Raw genomic sequence first — 22803 nt, 5'->3', positions numbered from 1 at the left:
ACAGAGGTAAAGGGAGTTTACCTGCTGGGGGTGAAGGAGACCAGACTACAGAGGTAGAGGGAGTTTACCTGCTGGGGGTGAAGGAGACCAGACTACAGAGGGAGTTTACCTGCTGGTGGTGAAGGAGACCAGACTACAGAGGAGTTTACCTGCTGGGGGTGAAGGAGACCAGACTACAGAGGGAGTTTACCTGCTGGGGGTGAAGGAGACCAGACTACAGAGGGAGTTTACCTGCTGGTGGTGAAGGAGACCAGACTACAGAGGGAGTTTACCTGCTGGTGGTGAAGGAGACCAGACTACAGAGGGAGTTTACTTGCTGGGGGTGAAGGAGACCAGACTACAGAGGGAGTTTACCTGCTGGTGGTGAAGGAGACCAGACTACAGAGGTAGAGGGAGTTTACCTGCTGGTGGTGAAGGAGACCAGACTACAGAGGTAGAGGGAGTTTACCTGCTGGGGGTGAAGGAGACCAGACTACAGAGGGAGTTTACCTGCTGGGGGTGAAGGAGACCAGACTACAGAGGGAGTTTACCTGCTGGTGGGGAAGGAGACCAGACTACAGAGGGAGTTTACCTGCTGGTGGTGAAGGAGACCAGACTACAGAGGTAAAGAGGGAGTTTACCTGCTGGTGGTGAAGGACACCAGACTACAGAGGTAGAGGGAGTTTACCTGCTGGTGGTGAAAGGGACCAGACTACAGAGGTAAAGAGGGAGTTTACCTGCTGGTGGTGAAGGAGACCAGACTACAGAGGTAAAGAGGGAGTTTACCTGCTGGTGGTGAAGGAGACCAGACTACAGAGGTAGAGGAGTTTACCTGCTGGTGGTGAAGGAGACCAGACTACAGAGGTAAAGAGGGAGTATACCTGCTGGTGGTGAAGGAGACCAGACTACAGAGGTAAAGAGGGAGTTTACCTGCTGGTGGTGAAGGACACCAGACTACAGAGGTAGAGGGAGTTTACCTGCTGGTGGTGAAAGGGACCAGACTACAGAGGTAAAGAGGGAGTTTACCTGCTGGTGGTGAAGGAGACCAGACTACAGAGGTAAAGAGGGAGTTTACCTGCTGGTGGTGAAGGAGACCAGACTACAGAGGTAAAGAGGGAGTTTACCTGCTGGTGGTGAAGGACACCAGACTACAGAGGGAGTTTACCTGCTGGGGGTGAAGGAGACCAGACTACAGAGGGAGTTTACCTGCTGGGGGTGAAGGAGACCAGACTACAGAGGGAGTTTACCTGCTGGGGGTGAAGGAGACCAGACTACAGAGGTAAAGAGGGAGTTTACCTGCTGGTGGTGAAGGAGACCAGACTACAGAGGTAGAGGGAGTTTACCTGCTGGTGGTGAAGGAGACCAGACTACAGAGGTAAAGAGGGAGTTTACCTGCTGGTGGTGAAGGAGACCAGACTACAGAGGTAAAGAGGGAGTTTACCTGCTGGTGGTGAAGGAGACCAGACTACAGAGGTAAAGAGTGAGTTTACCTGCTGGTGGTGAAGGAGACCAGACTACAGAGGTAAAGAGTGAGTTTACCTGCTGGTGGTGAAGGACACCAGACTACAGAGGGAGTTTACCTGCTGGGGGTGAAGGAGACCAGACTACAGAGGGAGTTTACCTGCTGGGGGTGAAGGAGACCAGACTACAGAGGGAGTTTACCTGCTGGGGGTGAAGGAGACCAGACTACAGAGGTAAAGAGGGAGTTTACCTGCTGGTGGTGAAGGAGACCAGACTACAGAGGTAGAGGGAGTTTACCTGCTGGTGGTGAAGGAGACCAGACTACAGAGGGAGTTTACCTGCTGGTGGTGAAGGAGACCAGACTACAGAGGTAAAGAGGGAGTTTACCTGCTGGTGGTGAAGGAGACCAGACTACAGAGGGAGTTTACCTGCTGGTGGTGAAGGAGACCAGACTACAGAGGGAGTTTACCTGCTGGGGGTGAAGGAGACCAGACTACAGAGGTAAAGAGGAGTTTACCTGCTGGTGGTGAAGGAGACCAGACTACAGAGGTAGAGGGAGTTTACCTGCTGGTGGTGAAGGAGACCAGACTACAGAGGTAAAGAGGGAGTTTACCTGCTGGTGGTGAAGGAGACCAGGCTACAGAGGTAAAGAGGAGTTTACCTGCTGGTGGTGAAGGAGACCAGACTACAGAGGGAGTTTACCTGCTGGGGGTGAAGGAGACCAGACTACAGAGGTAAAGAGGAGTTTACCTGCTGGTGGTGAAGGAGACCAGACTACAGAGGTAAAGAGGGAGTTTACCTGCTGGTGGTGAAGGAGACCAGACTACAGAGGGAGTTTACCTGCTGGTGGTGAAGGAGACCAGACTACAGAGGTAAAGAGGGAGTTTACCTGCTGGTGGTGAAGGAGACCAGACTACAGATGTAAAGAGGGAGTTTACCTGCTGGTGGTGAAGGAGACCAGACTACAGAGGTAAAGAGGAGTTTACCTGCTGGTGGTGAAGGAGACCAGACTACAGAGGTAAAGAGGGAGTTTACCTGCTGGTGGTGAAGGAGACCAGACTACAGAGGTAGAGGGAGTTTACCCAAAAGGGCTTTGTAGATGAACACATATAAATGTATCTTTCTGTGCAGATAAAGTGAGGTCCAACCCACCATTTGGTACAAGGTGCAATGGTGGGTCAGTGACTTGCCATTAGTAATAAAGCCCAAGGATAAACAGATAAACAGAGTCTAGTCAAATCAAATCAAATCAAATTTTATTTGTCACATACACATGGTTAGCAGATGTTAATGCGAGTGTAGCGAAATGCTTGTGCTGCTAGTTCCGAAAATGCAGTAATAACCAACAAGTAATCTAACAAACAATTCCAAAACTACTGTCTTATACACAGTGTAAGGGGATAAAGAATATGTACATAAGGATATATGAATGAGTGATGGTACAGAGCAGCATAGGCAAGATACAGTAGAGTACAGTATATACATATGAGATGAGTATGTAAACAAAGTGGCATAGTTAAAGTGGCTAGTGATACATCTATTACATAAAGATGCAGGAGATGATATAGAGTACAGTATATACGTATACATATGAGATGAATAATGTAGGGTATGTAAATATTATATTAGGTAGCATTGTTTAAAGTGGCTAGTGATATATTTTACATCATTTCCCATCAATTCCCATTATTAAAGTGGCTGGAGTTAAGTCAGTATGTTGGCAGCTGCCACTCAATGTTAGTGGTGGCTGTTTAACAGTCTGATGGCCTTGAGATAGAAGCTGTTTTTTTGATGCACCTGTACTGACCTCGCCTTCTGGATGATAGAAGGGGTGAACAGGCAGTGGCTCGGTGGTTGTTGTCCTTGATGATCTTTATGGTCTTTCTGTATCATCGGGTGGTGTAGGTGTCCTGGAGGGCAGGTAGTTTGCCCCCGGTGTGGCGTTGTGCAGACCTCACTACCCTCTGGAGAGCCTTACGGTTGTGGGCGGAGCAGTTGCCGTACCAGGCGGTGATACAGCCCGACAGGATGCTCTCGATTGTGCATCTGTAGAAGTTTGTGAGTGCTTTTGGTGACAAACCGAATTTCTTCAGCCTCCTGAGGTTGAAGAGGCGCTGCTGCGCCTTCTTCACGATGCTGTCTGTGTGGGTGGACCAATTCAGTTTGTCTGTGATGTGTACGCCGAGGAACTTAAAACTTACTACCCTCTCCACTACTGTTCCATCGATGTGGATAGGGGTGTTCCCTCTGCTGTTTCCTGAAGTCCACAATCATCTCCTTAGTTTTGTTGACGTTGAGTGTGAGGTTATTGTCCTGACACCACACTCCGAAGGCCCTCACCTCCTCCCTGTAGGCCGTCTCGTCGTTGTTGGTAAACAAGCCTACCACTGTTGTGTCGTCCGCAAACTTGATGATTGAGTTGGAGGCGTGCGTGGCCACGCAGTCATGGGTGAACAGGGAGTACAAGAGAGGGCTCAGAATGCACCCTTGTGGGGCCCCAGTGTTGAGGATCAGCGAGGTGGAGATGTTGTTGCCTACCATCACCACCTGGGGGCAGCCCGTCAGGAAGTCCAGTACCCAGTTGCACATGGCGGGGTCGAGACTCAGGGTCTCGAGCTTGATGACGAGCTTGGAGGGTACTATGGTGTTAAATGCCGAGCTGTCGTCGATGAACAGCATTCTCACATAGGTATTCCTCTTGTCCAGATGGGTTAGGGCATTGTGCAGTGTGGTTGAGATTGCATCGTCTGTGGACCTATTTGGGCGGTAAGCAAATTGGAGTGGTTCTAGGGTGTCAGGTAGGGTGGAGGTGATATGGTCCTTGACTAGTCTCTCAAAGCACTTCATGATGACTGAAGTGAGTGCTACGGGGCGGTAGTCGTTTAGCTCAGTTACCTTAGCTTTCTTGGGAACAGGAACAATGGTGGCCCTCTTGAAGCTTGTGGGAACAGCATACTGGTCGAGGGATTGACTGAATATGTCCGTAAACACACCAGCCAGCTGGTCTGCGCATGCTCTGAGGGCGCGGCTGGGGATGCCGTCTGGGCCTGCAGCCTTGCGAGGGTTAACACGTTTAAATGTTTTACTCACCTCAGCTGCAGTGAAGGAGAGGCCGTGTTTTGGTTGTTTTGGTTGCAGGCCGTGTCAGTGGAACTGTGTTGTCCTCAAAGCGGGCAAAAAGTTATTTAGTCTGCCTGGGAGCAAGACATCCTGGTCCGTGACGGGGCTGGTTTTCTTTTTGTAATCCGTGATTGACTGTAGACAATGCCACATACCTCTTGTGTCTGAGCCGTTGAATTGAGATTCTACTTTGTCTCTATACTGACGCTTAGCTTGTTTGATTGCCTTGCGGAGGGAATAACTGCACTGCTTGTATTCGGTCATGTTTCCGGTCACCATGCCCTGATTAAAAGCAGTGGTTCGCGCTTTCAGTTTCACGTGAATGCTGCCATCAATCCACGGTTTCTGGTTTGGGAATGTTTTAATCGTTGCTATGGGAACGACATCTTCAACGCACATTCTAATGAACTCGCACTCCGAATCAGCGTATTCGTCAATGTTGTTGTCTGACGCAATACGAAACATATCCCAGTCCACGTGATGGAAGCAGTCTTGGAGTGTGGAATCAGATTGGTCGGACCAGCGTTGGACAGACCTCAGCGTGGGAGCTTCTTGTTTTAGTTTCTGTCTGTAGACAGGGATCAACAAAATGGAGTCGTGGTCAGCTTTTCCGAAAGGAGGGCGGGGCAGGGCCTTATATGCGTCGCGGAAGTTAGAATAGCAATGATCCAAGGATTTGCCAGCCCTGGTTGCGCAATCGATATGCTGATACAATTTAGGGAGTCTTGTTTTCAGATTAGCCTTGTTAAAATCCCCAGCTACAATGAATGCAGCCTCAGGATGTATGGATTCCAGTTTGCAAAGAGTCAAATAAAGTTCGTTCAGAGCCATCGATGTGTCTGCTTGGGGGGGAATATATACAGCTGTATATATACAGAGTTCTAACTCTGGTAAAGGTCATGCATTTAGTTGTTTCTACATTCAAGACCAGTTTGACACCATAAAGGGAGGCCTGCAGCTCTTCAACAGCATGAACCAGGGAAGGAACACATGAATATATGACTGTATCATCTGCATATAGATGTAACTTTGCTGGTTGCATCCCATTTCCCAAATCATTAATAAAAATAAATTAAGAACAACACAGGAGCTAAAATAGAACCCTGTGGTACACCTCTATTAATCTCAAGAAAGTTAGACTTGTGATTGTCAGCATATTAAACACATTGTGTTCTGTCAGAAAGGTAGTTCCTAAACCAATTTACTGCCCCTTCACTGAGAGTCTAGCAAGCAGCAATTCATGGCCTTTCATAAATCTACAGAGCAGCACAATGTTGCTTTTTATCAAGTGCATTAATGATGTCGATGGCCACCCACTGCTCTAGCTGCAGTTGTGGTGCTGTGCCCTGATCTAAAGACAGACTTAACCCCACTCAGTATCTTCTTTTCAATGAAGATGTTTTTTTTAACTGTGAGGTCACTGGAGATTCATAGACTTTGTCCAGTATATGGAGTTCACCAGGGGTTCATAGACTTTGGGCAAGGATAGAGAGTTCACCAGGGGTTCATATACTTTGGGCAAGGATAGAGAGTTCACTAGGGGTTCATAGACTTTGGTCCAGGATAGAGAGTTCACTAGGGGTTCATAGACTTTGGGCCAAGATAGAGAGTTCACTAGGGATTCATAGACTTTGGGCCAAGATAGAGAGCTCACTAGGGGTTCATAGACTTTGGCCAGGATAGGGAGTTTAGAGAGAGGATGATAGTTATTAGCATCTGAGGGATCTCCTCCCTTTAGCAGTGGGAGGACATAGGCAGATTTCCAAATGCTGGGTATGGAATTGGTCAAGAGACTCAAGTTGAACATGTGAGCCACAGGTTCAGTAATAATACCAGTTGCTATCGTTAACAGGTAGGAGGGTCCAGGTTGTCTGGACCTCCAGACTTTTTAGTGTCTATTGCCCTTAGTTCTTTATAGACCTCAGTTTAAGAAACAGGCTTAATGTCAAAAAGGTTCACATGAGGGCCTATATCATAATTTACTGTAACAGAGCTGACATTAGATGCCTGGGCCCCACCATTATCAACAACAGAACCAGCAGATATGAGGTGCTTGTTAAAACCCCCTACAATGTGGGCTTTATCCTTCACTTCATTAGCATCCATCATTAAATGGTCAGGAAGGCCAGAGGAGACATTAGAACCTGACACTGATTTGATTGGCTTCCAGAACTTGGTAGGGTTCTTTGGGTTCTCTGTGACTGCATTTAGATAGTATTATTTAATTGTTTGTTATTTTAGTGTTGTAGTATTTTAGTTTTGCAGTATTTTAGTGTTGTAATATTTGAGTGTTTCAGTGGTTTAGTGTTTCAGTGGTTTAGTGTCTCAGTGTTTCAGTGGTTTAGTGTTTCAGTGGTTTAGTGTTTCAGTGTTTCAGTGGTTTAGTGTTTCAGTGGTTTAGTGGTTTAGTGTTTCAGTGTTTCAGTGGTTTAGTGTTTCAGTGGTTTAGTGGTTTAGTGTTTCAGTGGTTTAGTGTTTCAGTGTTTCAGTGGTTTAGTGTTTCAGTGTTTCAGTGGTTTAGTGTTTCAGTGGTTTAGTGTTTCATTGTTTTAGTGTTTCATTGTTTTAGTGTTTCAGTGGTTTAGTGTTTCAGTGGTTCAGTGTTTCAGTGGTTTAGTGTTTCAGTGGTTTAGTGTTTCAGTGGTTCAGTGGTTCAGTGGTTCAGTGTTTCAGCTGTTTAGTGTTTCAATGTTTCAGTGTTTCAGTGGTTTAGTGTTTCAGTGGTTTAGTGGTTTAGTGTTTCAGTGTTTCAGTGGTTTAGTGTTTCAGTGTTTCAGTGGTTTAGTGTTTCATTGTTTCAGTTTTTTAGTGTTTCATTGTTTCAGTGGTTTAGTGTTTCAGTGTTTCAGTGGTTCAGTGTTTCAGTGGTTTAGTGTTTCATTGTTTCAGTATTTCAGTGGTTTAGTGTTTCAGTGGTTTAGTGGTTTAGTGTTTCAGTGTTTCAGTGGTTTAGTGTTTCAGTGTTTCAGTGTTTTAGTGTTTCATTGTTTCAGTGGTTTAGTGTTTCATTGTTTCAGTGGTTTAGTGTTTCAGTGTTTCAGTGGTTTAGTGTTTCAGTGTTTCAGTGGTTTAGTGGTTCAGTGTTTCAGTGGTTTAGTGTTTCATTGTTTCAGTGTTTCAGTGGTTTAGTGTTTCAGTGTTTCAGTGGTTCAGTGTTTCAGTGTTTCAGTGGTTCAGTGTTTCAGTGTTTCAGTGGTTTAGTGTTTCATTGTTTCAGTGTTTCAGTGGTTTAGTGTTTCAGTGGTTTAGTGTTTCAGTGTTTCAGTGGTTTAGTGTTTCAGTGGTTTAGTGTTTCAGTGGTTCAGTGTTTCAGTGGTTTAGTGTTTCAGTGTTTCAGTGGTTTAGTGTTTCATTGTTTCAGTGGTTTAGTGTTTTAGTGTTTCAGTGTTTCAGTGTTTCAGTGGTTTAGTGTTGTAATATTTTATTGTTTAATTTTGTATTGTTTTATTATTATTATTTGTTGTGTTTTAGTGTTTTGAACAATACTATTTTAAGTTTCATTTGTTTGTTTGTTTCAGGATGAGAAGTTGAAGAAGCTGGTAGAACATCATGGGTCCTCGGACTGGAAACTCATTGCCAGCTTCCTACCTGTAAGACACACACACACACGTGCACACGCACGCAGGCGCGCACACACACACACACACACACACACACACACACACACACACACACACACACACACACACACACACACACACACACACACACACACACACACTTTGCGGAGAAGGGTAGTGTGTGTGTTGGTAGAGATTAGTTAAGGTGTGTGTTCCAGAGTATTTGCATAGCTAATGGCTGATTTGGCGGGCTATCAGTCATTCTGCACGGCAAGAGGGCGGGGTCCTATATTTACGGTGCACCTGCACCTGCACACACACGCACACACACACACACACACACCAACACACACACAAACACGCACGCACGCGCACACGCACACACACACACACACACACACACACACACACACACACACACACACACACACACACACACACACACACACACACACACACACACACACACACACACACACACACACACAGTGTTCATTTTGACACCATTTTTTTTGATTGAGTCTAGTCTTAGTCATGTTGACTAAAATATCATTAAGTCTTAGTCAGGTTTTTTGTCATTTGAATGAATGCTTTAGTGTAGCTATTGTCAAAATGACTAAAACAAGTGGCCCAACTAAATGTCCGTACATTTTAGTCACATCACATGTGTATTGCCTCAAACATACATTGCCTTGTCCTACCAACAGATTTTTCTGCATAACATCCTATAGTATGATTGTTCTTCCCAACAGCCCAATTGGCAGACCAACATATTACTCTACAGCAGATGAATATCCCCTGGTGCCTCTACATTTTAAAAATCACACCCCTTGACATGATTTCGGACTAACATATCCCCCTGGAGCCTCTACATTGTTTCAGTTGTTGGTACCAGCCCACGATTTGGTCGCACCAATTTTATAAAACATTAGTGATCACTGATTAAAGTCACTCACAGGGCTTTAGACTCCTGAAGTGCTAGGCTATTCAATAAATAAACATTCCCTGAATAACAGTGTCTCTGCTCTCATTCACATTCCCTGAATAACAGTGTCTCTGCTCTCATTCACATTCCCTGAATAACAGTGTCTCTGCTCTCATTCACATTCACTGAATAACAGTGTGTCTGCTCTCATTCACATTCACTGAATAACAGTGTCTCTGCTCTCATTCACATTCCCTGAATAACAGTGTCTGCTCTCATTCACATTCCCTGAATAACAGTGTCTGCTCTCATTCACATTCCCTGAATAACAGTGTCTGCTCTCATTCACATTCCCTGAATAACAGTGTCTCTGCTCTCATTCACATTCCCCGAATAACAGTGTCTCTGCTCTCATTCACATTCCCTGAATAACAGTGTCTGCTCTCATTCACATTCCCTGAATAACAGTGTCTCTGCTCTCATTCACATTCCCTGAATAACAGTGTCTCTGCTCTCATTCACATTCCCTGAATAACAGTGTCTCTGCTCTCATTCACATTCCCTGAATAACAGTGTCTCTGCTCTCATTCACATTCACTGAATAACAGTGTCTGCTCTCATTCACATTCACTGAATAACAGTGTGTCTGCTCTCATTCACATTCACTGAATAACAGTGTGTCTGCTCTCATTCACATTCCCTGAATAACAGTGTCTCTGCTCTCATTCACATTCCCTGAATAACAGTGTCTGCTCTCATTTACATTCACTGAATAACAGTGTCTTTGCTCTCATTCACATTCCCTTAATAACAGTCTCTGCTCTCATTCACATTCCTTTAATAACAGTGTCTCTGCTCTCACATAGAACCGCACAGATATGCAGTGTCAGCACCGCTGGCAGAAGGTTCTCAACCCTGAACTCATCAAAGGACCCTGGACCAAGGAGGAGGACCAGAGAGTAAGAACACAACCTTATAGAACTTTAAAGAACCCTTACAGAAACGTATAGGAATGTTATTTAGAACCTTAAAGAACCCTTACAGAAATGTATAGGAATGTTATAGAGAACCTTAAAGAACCCTTACAGAAATGTATAGAAATGTTATTTAGAACCTTAAAGAACCCTTACAGAAATGTATAGGAATGTTATATAGAACCTTAAAGAACCCTTACAGAAACGTATAGGAATGTTATATAGAACCTTAAAGAACCCTTACAGAAACTTATAGGAATGTCATATACAGTGGTGCAAAAAAGTATTTCGTCAGCCACCAATTGTGCAAGTTCTCCCACTGAAAAATATGAGAGAGGCCTGTAACTTTCATCATAGGTACACTTCAACTATGACAGACAAAATGAGAAAATCCAGAAAATCACATTGTAGGATTTTTTATGAATTTATTTGCAAATTAAGGTGGAAAATAAGTATTTGGTCACCTACAAACAAGCAGGATTTCTGGCTCTCACAGACCTGTAACTTCTTCTTTAAGAGGCTCCTCTGTCCTCCACTCGTTACCTGTATTAATGGCACCTGCTTGAACTTGTTATCAGTATAAAGGAAACCTGTCCACAACCTCAAACAGTCACACTCCAAACTCCACTATGGCCAAGATCAAAGAGCTATCAAAGGACACCAGAAACAAAATTTTAGACCTGCACCAGGCTGGGAAGACTGAATCTGCAATAGGTGAGCAGCTTGGTTTGAAGAAATCAACTATGGGAGCAATTATTAGGAAATGGAAGACATACAAGACCACTGATATCTCCCTCGATCTGGGGCTCCACGCAAGATCTCACCCCGTGGGGTCAAAATGATCACAAGAACGGTGAGCAAAAATCCCAGAACCACATGGGGGGACCTAGTGAATGACCTGCAGAGAGCTGGGACCAAAGTAACAAAGCCTACCATCAGTAACACACTACGCCCCCAGGGAATCAAATCCTGCAGTGCCAGACGTGTCCCCCTGCTTAAGCCAGTACATGTCCAGGCCCATCTGAAGTTTGCTAGAGAGCATTTGGATGATCCAGAAGAAGATTGGGAGAATGTCATATGGTCAGATGAAACCAAAATATAACTTTTTGGTAAAAACTCAACTCGTCGTGTTTGGAGGACAAAGAATGCTGAGTTGCATCCCAAGAACACCATACCTACTGTGAAGCATGGGGTGGAAACATCATGCTTTGGGGCTGTTTTTCTGCAAAGGGACCAGGATGACTGATCCGTGTAAAGGAAATAATGAATGGGGCCATGTATTGTGAGATTTTGAGTGAAAACCTCCTTCCATCAGCAAGGGCATTGAAGATGAAACGTGGCTGGGTCTTTCAGCATGACAATGATCCCAAACACACCGCCCGGGCAACGAAGGAGTGGCTTCGTAAGAAGCATTTCAAGGTCCTGGAGTGGTCTAGCCAGTCTCCAGATCTCAACCCTATAGAAAATCTTTGGAGGAGTTGAAAGTCTTTGTTGCCCAGCAACAGCCCCAAAACATCACTGCTCTAGAGGAGATCTGCATGGAGGAATGGGCCAAAATACTAGCAACAGTGTTTGAAAACCTTGTGAAGACTTACAGAAAACGTTTGACCTCTGTCATTGCCAACAAAGGGTATATAACAAAGTATTGAGATAAACTTTTGTTATTGACCAAATAGTTATTTTCCACCATAATTTGCAAATAAATTCATAAAAAATCCTACAATGTGATTTTCTGGATTTTTCCCCCTCATTTTGTCTGTCATAGTTGAAGTGTACCTATGATGAACATTTCAGGCCTCTCTCATCTTTTTAAGTGGGACAACTTGCACAATTGATTGCTGACTAAATACTTTTTTGCCCCACTGTAGAACCATTTCAGTAGGTTTGGGCAGGTAACTTTTTTAATGTAATCTGTTACAGTTACTAATTATCTGTCCAAAATTGTAATCAGTAATATCAAACTCAGTAATGTAATCGGGTTTACATTCAGTTACTTTTAGATTACTTTCCCCTAAGAGGCATTTGATGAAGACAAAATTAATATTACCAATTGAACCACATCTATTGCAGGATTAATCTATGTTAGAGTGTACATAGCTGGCCAGAAATGTCGATGATGCATTAAAAAATAGATATTGCATTTTACTCTATGGGTTGGTTATGTAGGCTTCTACTAACCCATTGCTTTCTGCTACAGCTAATGATACAATTAGGCTCTATATCTATATCTCTATATCTTTACATAATAGAACAAAGCCTGTCAGATGTCCAGTAAATGTAATTAATTTAATACCGACTGATCATCAAGAATAGGACTTGGAAATATAGATTAGCCAAACTTTTTCACCTGCGCATAACCCCAAAACTACCATGCAGTGGAGTTTAGTCAGTTTTAGTTGGTGACACGTTGATCTCTTGATAATTTGCTGATGTTTAAGTCTATGAAGGGTGTGTGTGAGTTTTGAACATGTGTCCGTTGGGCCTATGGATATTTATTTTTGCGGGAATTAGCACAATTTAGATTGAGCAATAAAAAGCCCCACTTGTTAAATCAAACCCGTTTTTGACAGTATGGAATTGTGGCGCATAATGTCACCGAGGAGTTAAAAACGGAGGAACTCCTCAAACTGTTATTCCACAGGATTTGATCAGCATGTAGCTGTTGCAAGAGCCCATTTTCCCTGGCTGTCCACTGGTCGCAAGAGCCCATTTTCCCTGGCTGTCCACTGTTCGCAAGAGCCCATTTTTCCCTGGCTGTCCACTGGTCGCAAGAGCCCATTTTCCCCTGGCTGTCCACTGGTCGCAAGAGCCCATTTTTCCCTGGCTGTCCACTGGTCGCAAGAGCCCATTTTTCCCTGGCTGTCCACTGTTCGCAAGAGCCCATTTTTCCCTGGCTGTCCACTGGTCGCAAGAGCCCATTTTTCCCTGGCTGTCCACTGGTCACAAAAACATTAATTATAGGCATCTTAAACTTCTTGAATTCAACAATTATGGATTAAAATACACATCTATGTATTTGTGAACAGCCATCCACAAACAACCACAACCTGTAAAATGCAAATAGCTAAATGACAGAGCAGCATTGGGATTCACAAGTGAAATCCGTATTCTAGATACAGACAACAGCCTATTCCTGCTCTTTTCCCACAATCCATCAAACCCATTAGGTGTGTCATCATAGTGGTCTCTGATTGGTGGTCATCATTTGGTGTGTCATCATAGTGGTCTCTGATTGGTGGTCAACATTTGGTGTGTCATGATAGTGGCCTCTGATTGGTGGTCATCATTTGGTGTGTCATCATAGTGGTCTCTGATTGGTGGTCATCATTTGGTGTGTCATCATAGTGGTCTCTGATTGGTGGTCATCATTTGGTGTGTCATCCTAGTGGTCTCTGATTGGTGGTCAACATTTGGTGTGTCATCATAGTGGTCTCTGATTGGTGGTCATCATTAGGTGTGTCATCATAAAGGTCTCTGATTGGTGGTCATCATTTGGTGTGTCGTCATAGTGGTCTCTGATTGGTGGTCATCATTAGGTGTGTCATCATAAAGGTCTCTGATTGGTGGTCATCATTTGGTGTGTCGTCATAGTGGTCTCTGATTGGTGGTCAGACTGGTTCAGGCAGAACAAACGTAAATTGTTTTCTTCTTTCCAATTCTGTATTGAATGTCATTGAGAAACAGAATGGTTGCAAATCATTTTTTTCTCGAAAACATCCTTCCTGAATTTCAAGTAATCGTAGAAGTAATCATCTAGTTTTTCAATAGCTTTGATGGTAACATAACGGATTACAGTTACAGCTTTTTGTAATCAGTTACTCCCCAACCCTGCCTTTCAGAACATTACCGAACATTACAGAACCCTTTCAGAACCTTACCGAACATTACAGAACCCTTTCAGAACCTTACCGAACATTACAGAACCCTTTCAGAACCTTACCAAACATTACAGAACCCTTTCAGAACCCTACCGAACATTACAGAACCCTTTTAGAATCTTATGGACCATATAGAACACTTTCAGAACCTTACCGAACATTAAAGAACCCTTTTAGAATCTTACAGAACATATAGAACACTTTCAGAACCTTACTGAACTTTAAAGAACCCTTATAGAACCTTACTGAACTTTAAAGAACCCTTTTAGAACCTTACTGAACTTTACAGAACCCTTTTAGAAACTTACATTAAGAGAACTCTTCTAGAACCATATATATATATATATATATATATATATTTTAAATTGTATCTTTATTCAACTAGGCAAGTCAGGTAAGAACAAAATCTTATTTACAACGATTGGAGCCATAACAGATTTCCATAGGTCTATATCCAAAACCCTTTCCCCTATATAGTGCACTACTTTTGGCCAGAGCACGAGACCTTCTATTATAATGGTGCTAACTCAGACAGCCAAGTGTTTGACTGAGAAGTGTTGTTGACCTGCACTGAGTAGATAACTTGTCACTGCATATTATTAGCTGAAAGTGACAGTTATACTTCTGCGCACACACACACACACACACACACACACACACACACACACACACACACACACACACACACACACACACACACACACACACACACACACACACACACACACACACACACTTCCAGAAGCTAGGAGGTAATGATTAGCAAAGAGGCTAACGGTGGAAACTCCCTCCATAACACTAGCAAGAGATTTCAAAAGGGAGAGAGGGAGAAGAAGCAGACAAGGAGGGGGATAGGGTTGACTAAGGGAACGAGGGGCACAAGGAGGGGGGATAGGGTTGACTAAGGGAACGAGGGGCACAAGGAGGGGGGATAGGGTTGACTAAGGGAACGAGGGGCTGAGAAGAGCAGACAAGGAGGGGGGATAGGGTTGACTAAGGGAACGAGGGGCTGAGAAGAGCAGACAAGGAGGGGGGATAGGGTTGACTAAGGGAACGAGGGGCTGAGAAGAGCAGACAAGGAGGGGGATAGGGTTGACTAAGGAGCGAGGGGCTGAGTAGAGCAGACAAGGAGGGGGGATAGGGTTGACTAAGGGAGCGAGGGGCTGAGAAGAAGCAGACAAGGAGGGGGATAGGGTTGACTAAGGGAACGAGGGCTGAGAAGAAGCAGACAAGGAGGGGGATAGGGTTGACTAAGGGAACGAGGGGCTGAGAAGAGCAGACAAGGAGGGGGGATAGGGTTGACTAAGGGAGAGAGGGGCTGAGAAGAGCAGACAAGGAGGGGGATAGGGTTGACTAAGGGAACGAGGGGCTGAGAAGAGCAGACAAGGAGGGGGGATAGGGTTGACTAAGGGAGAGAGGGGCTGAGAAGAGCAGACAAGGAGGGGGGATAGGGTTGACTAAGGGAACGAGGGGCTGAGAAGAGCAGACAAGGAGGGGGATAGGGTTGACTAAGGGAGCGAGGGGCTGAGAAGAGCAGACAAGGAGGGGGATAGGGTTGACTAAGGAGCGAGGGGCTGAGAAGAGCAGACAAGGAGGGGGATAGGGTTGACTAAGGAGCGAGGGGCTGAGAAGAGCAGACAAGGAGGGGGATAGGGTTGACTAAGGGAGCGAGGGGCTGAGAAGAGCAGACAAGGAGGGGGATAGGGTTGACTAAGGGAACGAGGGGCTGAGAAGAGCAGACAAGGAGGGGGATAGGGTTGACTAAGGAACGAGGGGCTGAGAAGAGCAGACAAGGAGGGGGGGATAGGGTTGACTAAGGGAACGAGGGGCTGAGAAGAGCAGACAAGGAGGGGGATAGGGTTGACTAAGGGAACGAGGGGCTGAGAAGAGCAGACAAGGAGGGGGATAGGGTTGACTAAGGGAACGAGGGGCTGAGAAGAGCAGACAAGGAGGGGGGATAGGGTTGACTAAGGGAACGAGGGGCTGAGAAGAAGCAGACAAGGAGGGGGATAGGGTTGACTAAGGGAACGAGGGGCTGAGAAGAGCAGACAAGGAGGGGGATAGGGTTGACTAAGGGAGAGAGGGAGAAGAAGCAGACAAGGAGGGGGATAGGGTTGACTAAGGGAACGAGGGGCTGAGAAGAGCAGACAAGGAGGGGGTTAGGGTTGACTAAGGAACGAGGGGCTGAGAAGAGCAGACAAGGAGGGGGATAGGGTTGACTAAGGGAACGAGGGGCTGAGAAGAGCAGACAAGGAGGGGGATAGGGTTGACTAAGGGAACGAGGGGCTGAGAAGAAGCAGACAAGGAGGGGGGATAGGGTTGACTAAGGGAACGAGGGGCTGAGAAGAGCAGACAAGGAGGGGGATAGGGTTGACTAAGGGAGCGAGGGGCTGAGAAGAGCAGACAAGGAGGGGGATAGGGTTGACTAAGGGAACGAGGGGCTGAGAAGTATTGTTGACTTTTGAATGGTTACTGAAAATGGACAAAGACTAATAGACTGTTGTTTTCTCTCTTTCCCCTTTCACTTCCTCCCCCGCTCCCTCTCCTCTCTCCCTCTCCTCTCTCCCTCCTCCAGGTGATTGAACTAGTCCAGAAGTATGGGAGCCAAGCGTTGGTCCGTAATCGCCAAGCACCTGAAGGGTCGAATAGGGAAGCAGTGCAGAGAGCGCTGGCACAACCACCTGAACCCTGAGGTGAAGAAGACTTCCTGGACCGAGGAAGAGGATCAGATCATCTACCAGGCCCACGGGAAACTGGGCAACCGCTGGGCCGAGATCGCCAAACTGCTGCCTGGCAGGTACGGAGAGGGTGGGAGAGAGAAGGAGGGAAGGAGAGAGAGAGAGGAGGGAGGGAGAGAGAGAGAGAGAGAGAGAGGGAGGGAGAGAGGAGGAGAACTGGGCAACCACTGGGCCGAGATCGCCAAACTGCTGCCTGGCAGGTACGGAGAGAGAGGAGAGGGGGGAGGGAGGGAGTGAGAGAGAGGGGAGGGAGAGGGAGAGAGAGGGAGAGGGAGGGAGAGGGAGGAGAAACTGGGCAACCACTGGGCCGAGATCGCCAAACTGCTGCCTGGCAGGTACGGAGAGAGAAGGAGAGAGGGGGAGGGAGGGAGGGAGGGGAGAGGGAGGGAGGGAGAGGGAGAGGGAGAGAGAGAGAGAGAGAGAGAGAGAGAGAGAGGAGGAGAAACTAGGCAACCGCTGGACCGGGATCGCCAAACTGCTGCCTGGCAGGTACGGAGAGAGAAGGAGAGAGGGGGAGGGAGGGAGGGAGGGGAGGGGGGAGGGAGGGAGGGAGGAGGAGGGAGAGAGAGAGAGAGAGAGAGAGAGAGAGAGAGAGAGAGAGAGGAGGAGGAGAAACTAGGCAACCGCTGGACCGAGATCGCCAAACTGCTGCCTGGCAGGTACGAAGAGAGAGAAATAAGGGTGTGGGGTGGGGGTGGAGGAAGAGAGAGGTAGAGAGTGAGTGATTGTCGTTGCTCAGAACAAACAGTATATTGCTATCAAGAACAACTTTAGAATGGCTAAATGTGTGCGAGTCTCTCCCTCTTTTCTAAATCTCTCTCTCTCCCTCTCTCCCTCCCCTCTCTCTCTCTCTCTCTCTCTCCCTCTCTCCCTCCCCCCCAGGACTGATAATGCCATTAAGAACCATTGGAACTCTACGATGCGTAGGAAGGTGGAGCAGGAGGGTTACCTTCAGCACTCCTCCCACTCCATCGCCCCCGGTTACGCCAAGGCCAACCACCACAACGTGGGCTTCCATCACCACTCCCCTCTCCCTCCCCTCTCCCTCCTCACGGGCACCTACCCTTATATTCCGGACCATAGGGTGAGTCCACGCCCCCCCCCCCTCTGTCGCTTTGGATAGAAGCTCCTGCGAAAAATAGGTTTTATCTCCCAGCTCCTAATATGCTGTTTGTGGAGTCTGATCTGTTTCTATTGGTTCCCAAGGTTCCCTTTCCCCTAGCGCTGCACGTCAACATCTTGAACATTCCACAGCACGGAACAGCTGCTATACAGGTGAGACACGAGAGCATCAACCCAGGGAAAGCTTTTAGTTGGCCTTCTTTTATTTGGCCTTCACAGCAACCCAGGGATAGCTTTCAGTTGGCCCTCACAGCAACCCAAGGAAAACTTTTAGTTGGCCTTCACAGCAACCCAGGGATAGCTTTCAGTTGGCCCTCACAGCAACCCAGGGAAACTTTTTTAGTTGTCCCTCAATACACAACGACACAACCCAGGGAAAACCTTTAGTTGGTCACGCTGTCTCACTTCTCCACAGCAGCAACCCAGGGATAGATTTCAGTTGGCCACTCACCACAGCAACCAAGGGAAGGGTTTCAATTCAATCCAGGATTCAAGGGAGAGGCAATACGGACATGCCTGGTGCCCAAATTGATGACGGATGTCGCTCAGCTGAGAGTCGAGTGTGGAGAGGAATGGATTCGGTTCAGTCAGTCATCCTGACGAGCCCTTCCCAGCTAGCTAGTTCAGTCAGTCATCCTGATGAGCCCTCCACTGCTATCTAGTTCAGTCAGTCATCCTGACGAGCCCTTCCCAGCTATCTAGTTCAGTCAGTCATCCTGATGAGCCCTCCACTGCTAGCTAGTTCAGTCAGTCAGCCTGACGAGCCCTTCCCAGCTATCTAGTTCAGTCAGTCATCCTGACGAGCCCTTCCCAGCTAGCTAGTTCAGTCAGTCAGCCTGATGAGCCCTCCACTGCTAGCTAGTTTAGTCAGTTATCCTGATTAGCTCTTCCCAGCTAGCTAGTTCAGTCAGTCATCCAGCTAGCTAGTTTGTTCTGTCTTGCTGGCAACAGCAGCATGGCTCTAGTTAAAACTTGTAAAAGAAAGTGAGGTTTATTTTAATGGGAGAAATAACTAGTGGTATTGGCCACCTTCTGGGTGTTAGCTAAACGGAACAACAAGCTGGTGCGAATGACCATTGACCAGCGGCGTTGTATCGAGATGCTGCCCACCAGGCAGCTGTACCACATGTTGATGGCGGTTGCTGACGTGGCCAATTTGATCCATCATGCCTGATTTTATTGAGTAAATGACCTTTAAAAATCTGTTATAGTAGGAAGTCAAATGAATGTGCTGTTGTACAGTCACTAGGGGGTTGTTATTTCTAGAGCGTAATAACATGTTTAAAAAATCTCTAAATGTTTGAACTAATGAGAAATACACTGAGTGTACAAAACATTAGGAACACCTTCATAATATTGAGTTGCACCCCCCTTTCTGTCCTCAATTTGTCGGGGCATGGGACTACAAGGTGTGGAAAATGTTCCACAGGGATGCTGGTCCATATTGACTCCAATGTTTCCCACAGTTGTGGCAAGTCGTCTGGGTGGTGGACCATTCTTGATACACACAAAGAAACTTTGAGCGCGAAAACCCAGCAGCATTACAGTTCTTGACACAAACCGGTGCGCTTGGCACCTACTACCATACCCGTTCAAAGGCACTTAAATCTTTTGTCTTGCCCATCAACCTCTGCATGACACATACACAATTAATGTCTCAAGGCTTAAAAATATTTCTTCCACCCGTCTCCTCCCCTTCATCTTTAACCTGACTCCTCCCCTTCATCTTTAACCTGACTCCTCCCCTTCATCTTTAACCTGTCTCCTCCCCTTCATCTTTAACCTGACTCCTCCCCTTCATCTTTAACCCGACTCCTCCCCTTCATTTTTAACCTGACTCCTCCCCTTCATCTTTAACCTGACTCCTCCCCTCAACTTTAACCTGACTCCTCCCCTTCATCTTTAACCTGTCTCCTCCCCTTCATCTTTAACCTGACTCCTTCCCTTCATCTTTAACCTGACTCCTCCCCTTTCTTTAACCTGTCTCCTCCCCTTCATCTTTAACCTGACTCCTCCCCTTCATCTTTAACCTGTCTCCTCCCCTTCATCTTTAACCCATCTCCTCCCCTTCATCTTTAACCCGTTTCCCCTTCATCTTTAACCTGTCTCCTCCCCTTCTTCTTTAACCTGACTCCTCCCCTTCATCTTTAACCTGTCTCCTCCCCTTCATCTTTAACCTGACTCCTCCCCTTCAACTTTAACCTGACTCCTCCCCTTCATCTTTAACCTGACTCCTCCCCTTCATCTTTAACCCGTCTCCTCCCCTTCATCTTTAACCTGTCTCCTCCCCTTCTTCTTTAACCTGTCTTCTCCCCTTCATCTTTAACCTGACTCCTCCCCTTCATTTTAACCCATCTCCTCCCCTTCATCTTTAACCTGACTCCTCCCCTTCATCTTTAACCCATCTCCTCCCCTTCATCTTTAACCTGACTCCTCCCCTTCATCTTTAACCTGACTCCTCCCCTTCATCTTTAACCTGACTCCTCCCCTTCATCTTTAACCTGACTCCTCCCCTTCATCTACACTGATTGAAGTGGGTTTAACAAGTGACATCAATAAGGGATCATATCTTTCACCTGGATTCACCAGGTCAGTCTGTGTCATGGGAAAAGCTGGTGTGCATAATGTTTTGTCCTGTGTGTTAAATGACTCACTACTGTAGTGGCTCTGGATCAGAGAGTCTGCTAAATGACTTACTACTGTAGTGGCTCTGGATCAGAGAGTCTGTTAAATTAATCACTACTGTAGTGGATCTGGATCAGAGAGTCTGTTAAATGACTCACTACTGTAGTGGCTCTGGATCAGAGAGTCTGTTAAATGACTCACTACTGTAGTGGATCTGGATCAGAGAGTCTGTTAAATGACTCACTACTGTAGTGGATCTGGATCAGAGAGTCTGTTAAATGACTCACTACTGTAGTGGATCTGGATCAGAGAGTCTGTTAAATGACTCACTATGTAATAAGAGAGTCTGCTGAAGGACTACAATGTAAATGTAAAATAATTTGGGTGGTCTCGCTGTGAAAGTGGCTGGCCACACACCAATATACCGATCTGACAACCAAACTAGTATTTTAAATTGCAGCCAACCACAGAAAAAGTGGTTTGTTCTCTTTTCTGTGATCACATCCTCCCAAACTCAACAGCCTCCATTCCAAAACATAGATAGAAGCCTTCTACAAGTTCTCGTCTAACCAACCATGTCTAGGTGATTCCAAGATTCCGTGGAGCATAGTGGTGACCTATTTGAATCAAATGTGTCCTTTAACCAGTGATGTACACATTATTCCCAGATTCCATGTGGTTTTTTGAGCTGTGTTTGTTTTAAAAGGACGTGCAGCTTCCATCTCCTCGCTCGATTGCACGATTGATTTCAAATCATCAAATCAGGTTTTATTTCTCACATGTAGACTAACTGTCAAGGCTGTGGGTAACTGGTGAAAGGAGTCAGGTGCAGGAGAGCTGAGATGCTTGGACAAGGTATTTAATACAAGAAAAATACCATACTATGGTGCTGGAAAAATACCATACTGTGTTGCTGGAAAAATACTGGTACCACGAAATAAACGGGCGTTACAACAAAACCCGGTACCAACCGTCAGATACAGCGTTAGACTACTGGAGTGGACCAGCTACCACCGACCTGAGGAGCGACACATGGAACGAGCAGTTAATACGGTAATCAGGGAGAAGCTGTAAACTGTAACAAACCTCGTCCACTCTCCTCAGGACTTTGAATGGCCCCACAAACCGCGCACCCAGCTTCCTGCAGGGCAGGTGGAGGGGCAGGTTTCGAGTCGAAAGCCAGACCTGGTCCCACGGTGCAAACACCGGGGCCTCACTGCTCTGGCTTGATGCCTCACTGCGCTGGCATGCCTCACTCCGCTGGCTTTCTGATGCCTCACTGCGCTGGCTTTCTGATGCCTCACTGCGCTGGCTTTCTGATGCCTCACTGCGCTGGCTTTCTGATGCCTCACTGCGCCTTTCTGACGCCTCACTGCACTGGCTTTCTGATGCCTCACTGCACTGGCTTTCTGACGCCTCACGGCCCGCTGAAGGTGCACATGAGCGGCGTCCCAAGTCTCCCCCGAGCGCCTAAACCACCGCAGGAGCCTCGATCTGGCTCTGATGCCACGGTGCCAGAACCGGCTGGTACCCCAGTACGCATTGGAAAAGGGAGAGGTTGGTAGAAGAGTGGCGGATTGAGTTCTGGGCCATCTCTGCCCAGGGTATGAACGCCGCCCACTCCCCCGGCCAGTCCTGGCAATAAGACTGCAGAAACCTACCTATCCGCAGTCTGTAGGGCCGTAGGGAGACCAGGCAGAGGGAGGAGACGACAGGACTTAGAGAACCGATCCACAACGACCAGGATCGTGGTGTTGCCCTGTACAGGAGGAAGATCTGTCAGGAAGTCCACCGACAGGTGCGACCACGGCCGTTGTGGAATGGGTAAGGGTTGTAATTTCCCTCTGGGCAGGTGCCTGGGAGCCTTGCATTGGGTGCACACCGAGCAGGAGGAAACATAAACCCTCACGTCCTTAGCCAAGGTGGACCACCAGTACTTCCCACTAAGGCAACGCACCGTCCACCCAATGCCAGGATGACCAGAGGAGGGTGACGTGTGGACCCAATAGATCAACCGGTCACGGACAGCAGAGGGAACGACAGACGCCCAGCTGGACACTGGAGAGGAGTGGGCTCTGTATGTAACGCCTGCTCAATGTCCGGGTCCACCTCCCATCCCACCGGTGCCACCAGGCAAGAAGCCGGAGTATTGGAGTGGGATCCATGGACTGCTCCTCTGTGTCTCCTCTGTGTCTGCCTTCGCGTTCTGGGAACCTGGTCTGTAGGTGAAAACAGAACGGGTAAAGAACATGGCCCACCTTGCCTCACTGGGTTCAGTCTCCTCGCCGCCCGGATGTACTCCAGATTGCGGGGTCCATCCAGATGGGAAAAGGGTGTTTAGCCCCCCCCTCAAGTCAATATCTCCACACCTTCAAAGCCTTGACGACAGCCAACAACTCCAGGTGCCCCACGTCATAGTTT

General features: G+C 46.8%; 1 pseudogene; it reads left to right on the top strand.

Annotated features, from left to right (window-relative positions):
* Positions 1–21612, top strand: part of LOC135533597 (transcriptional activator Myb-like) — a 32034-nt pseudogene extending 10422 nt beyond the window's left edge.
* The last annotated feature ends 1191 nt before the right edge of the window (positions 21613–22803 follow it).

The sequence above is a fragment of the Oncorhynchus masou genome, unplaced genomic scaffold (genome assembly GCF_036934945.1).
Source record: "Oncorhynchus masou masou isolate Uvic2021 unplaced genomic scaffold, UVic_Omas_1.1 unplaced_scaffold_2491, whole genome shotgun sequence".
Taxonomy (NCBI): Eukaryota; Metazoa; Chordata; class Actinopteri; order Salmoniformes; family Salmonidae; genus Oncorhynchus; species Oncorhynchus masou.
Note: the sequence above shows the minus strand (reverse complement) of the source record. Positions and strands in the feature narration are given on the sequence as shown.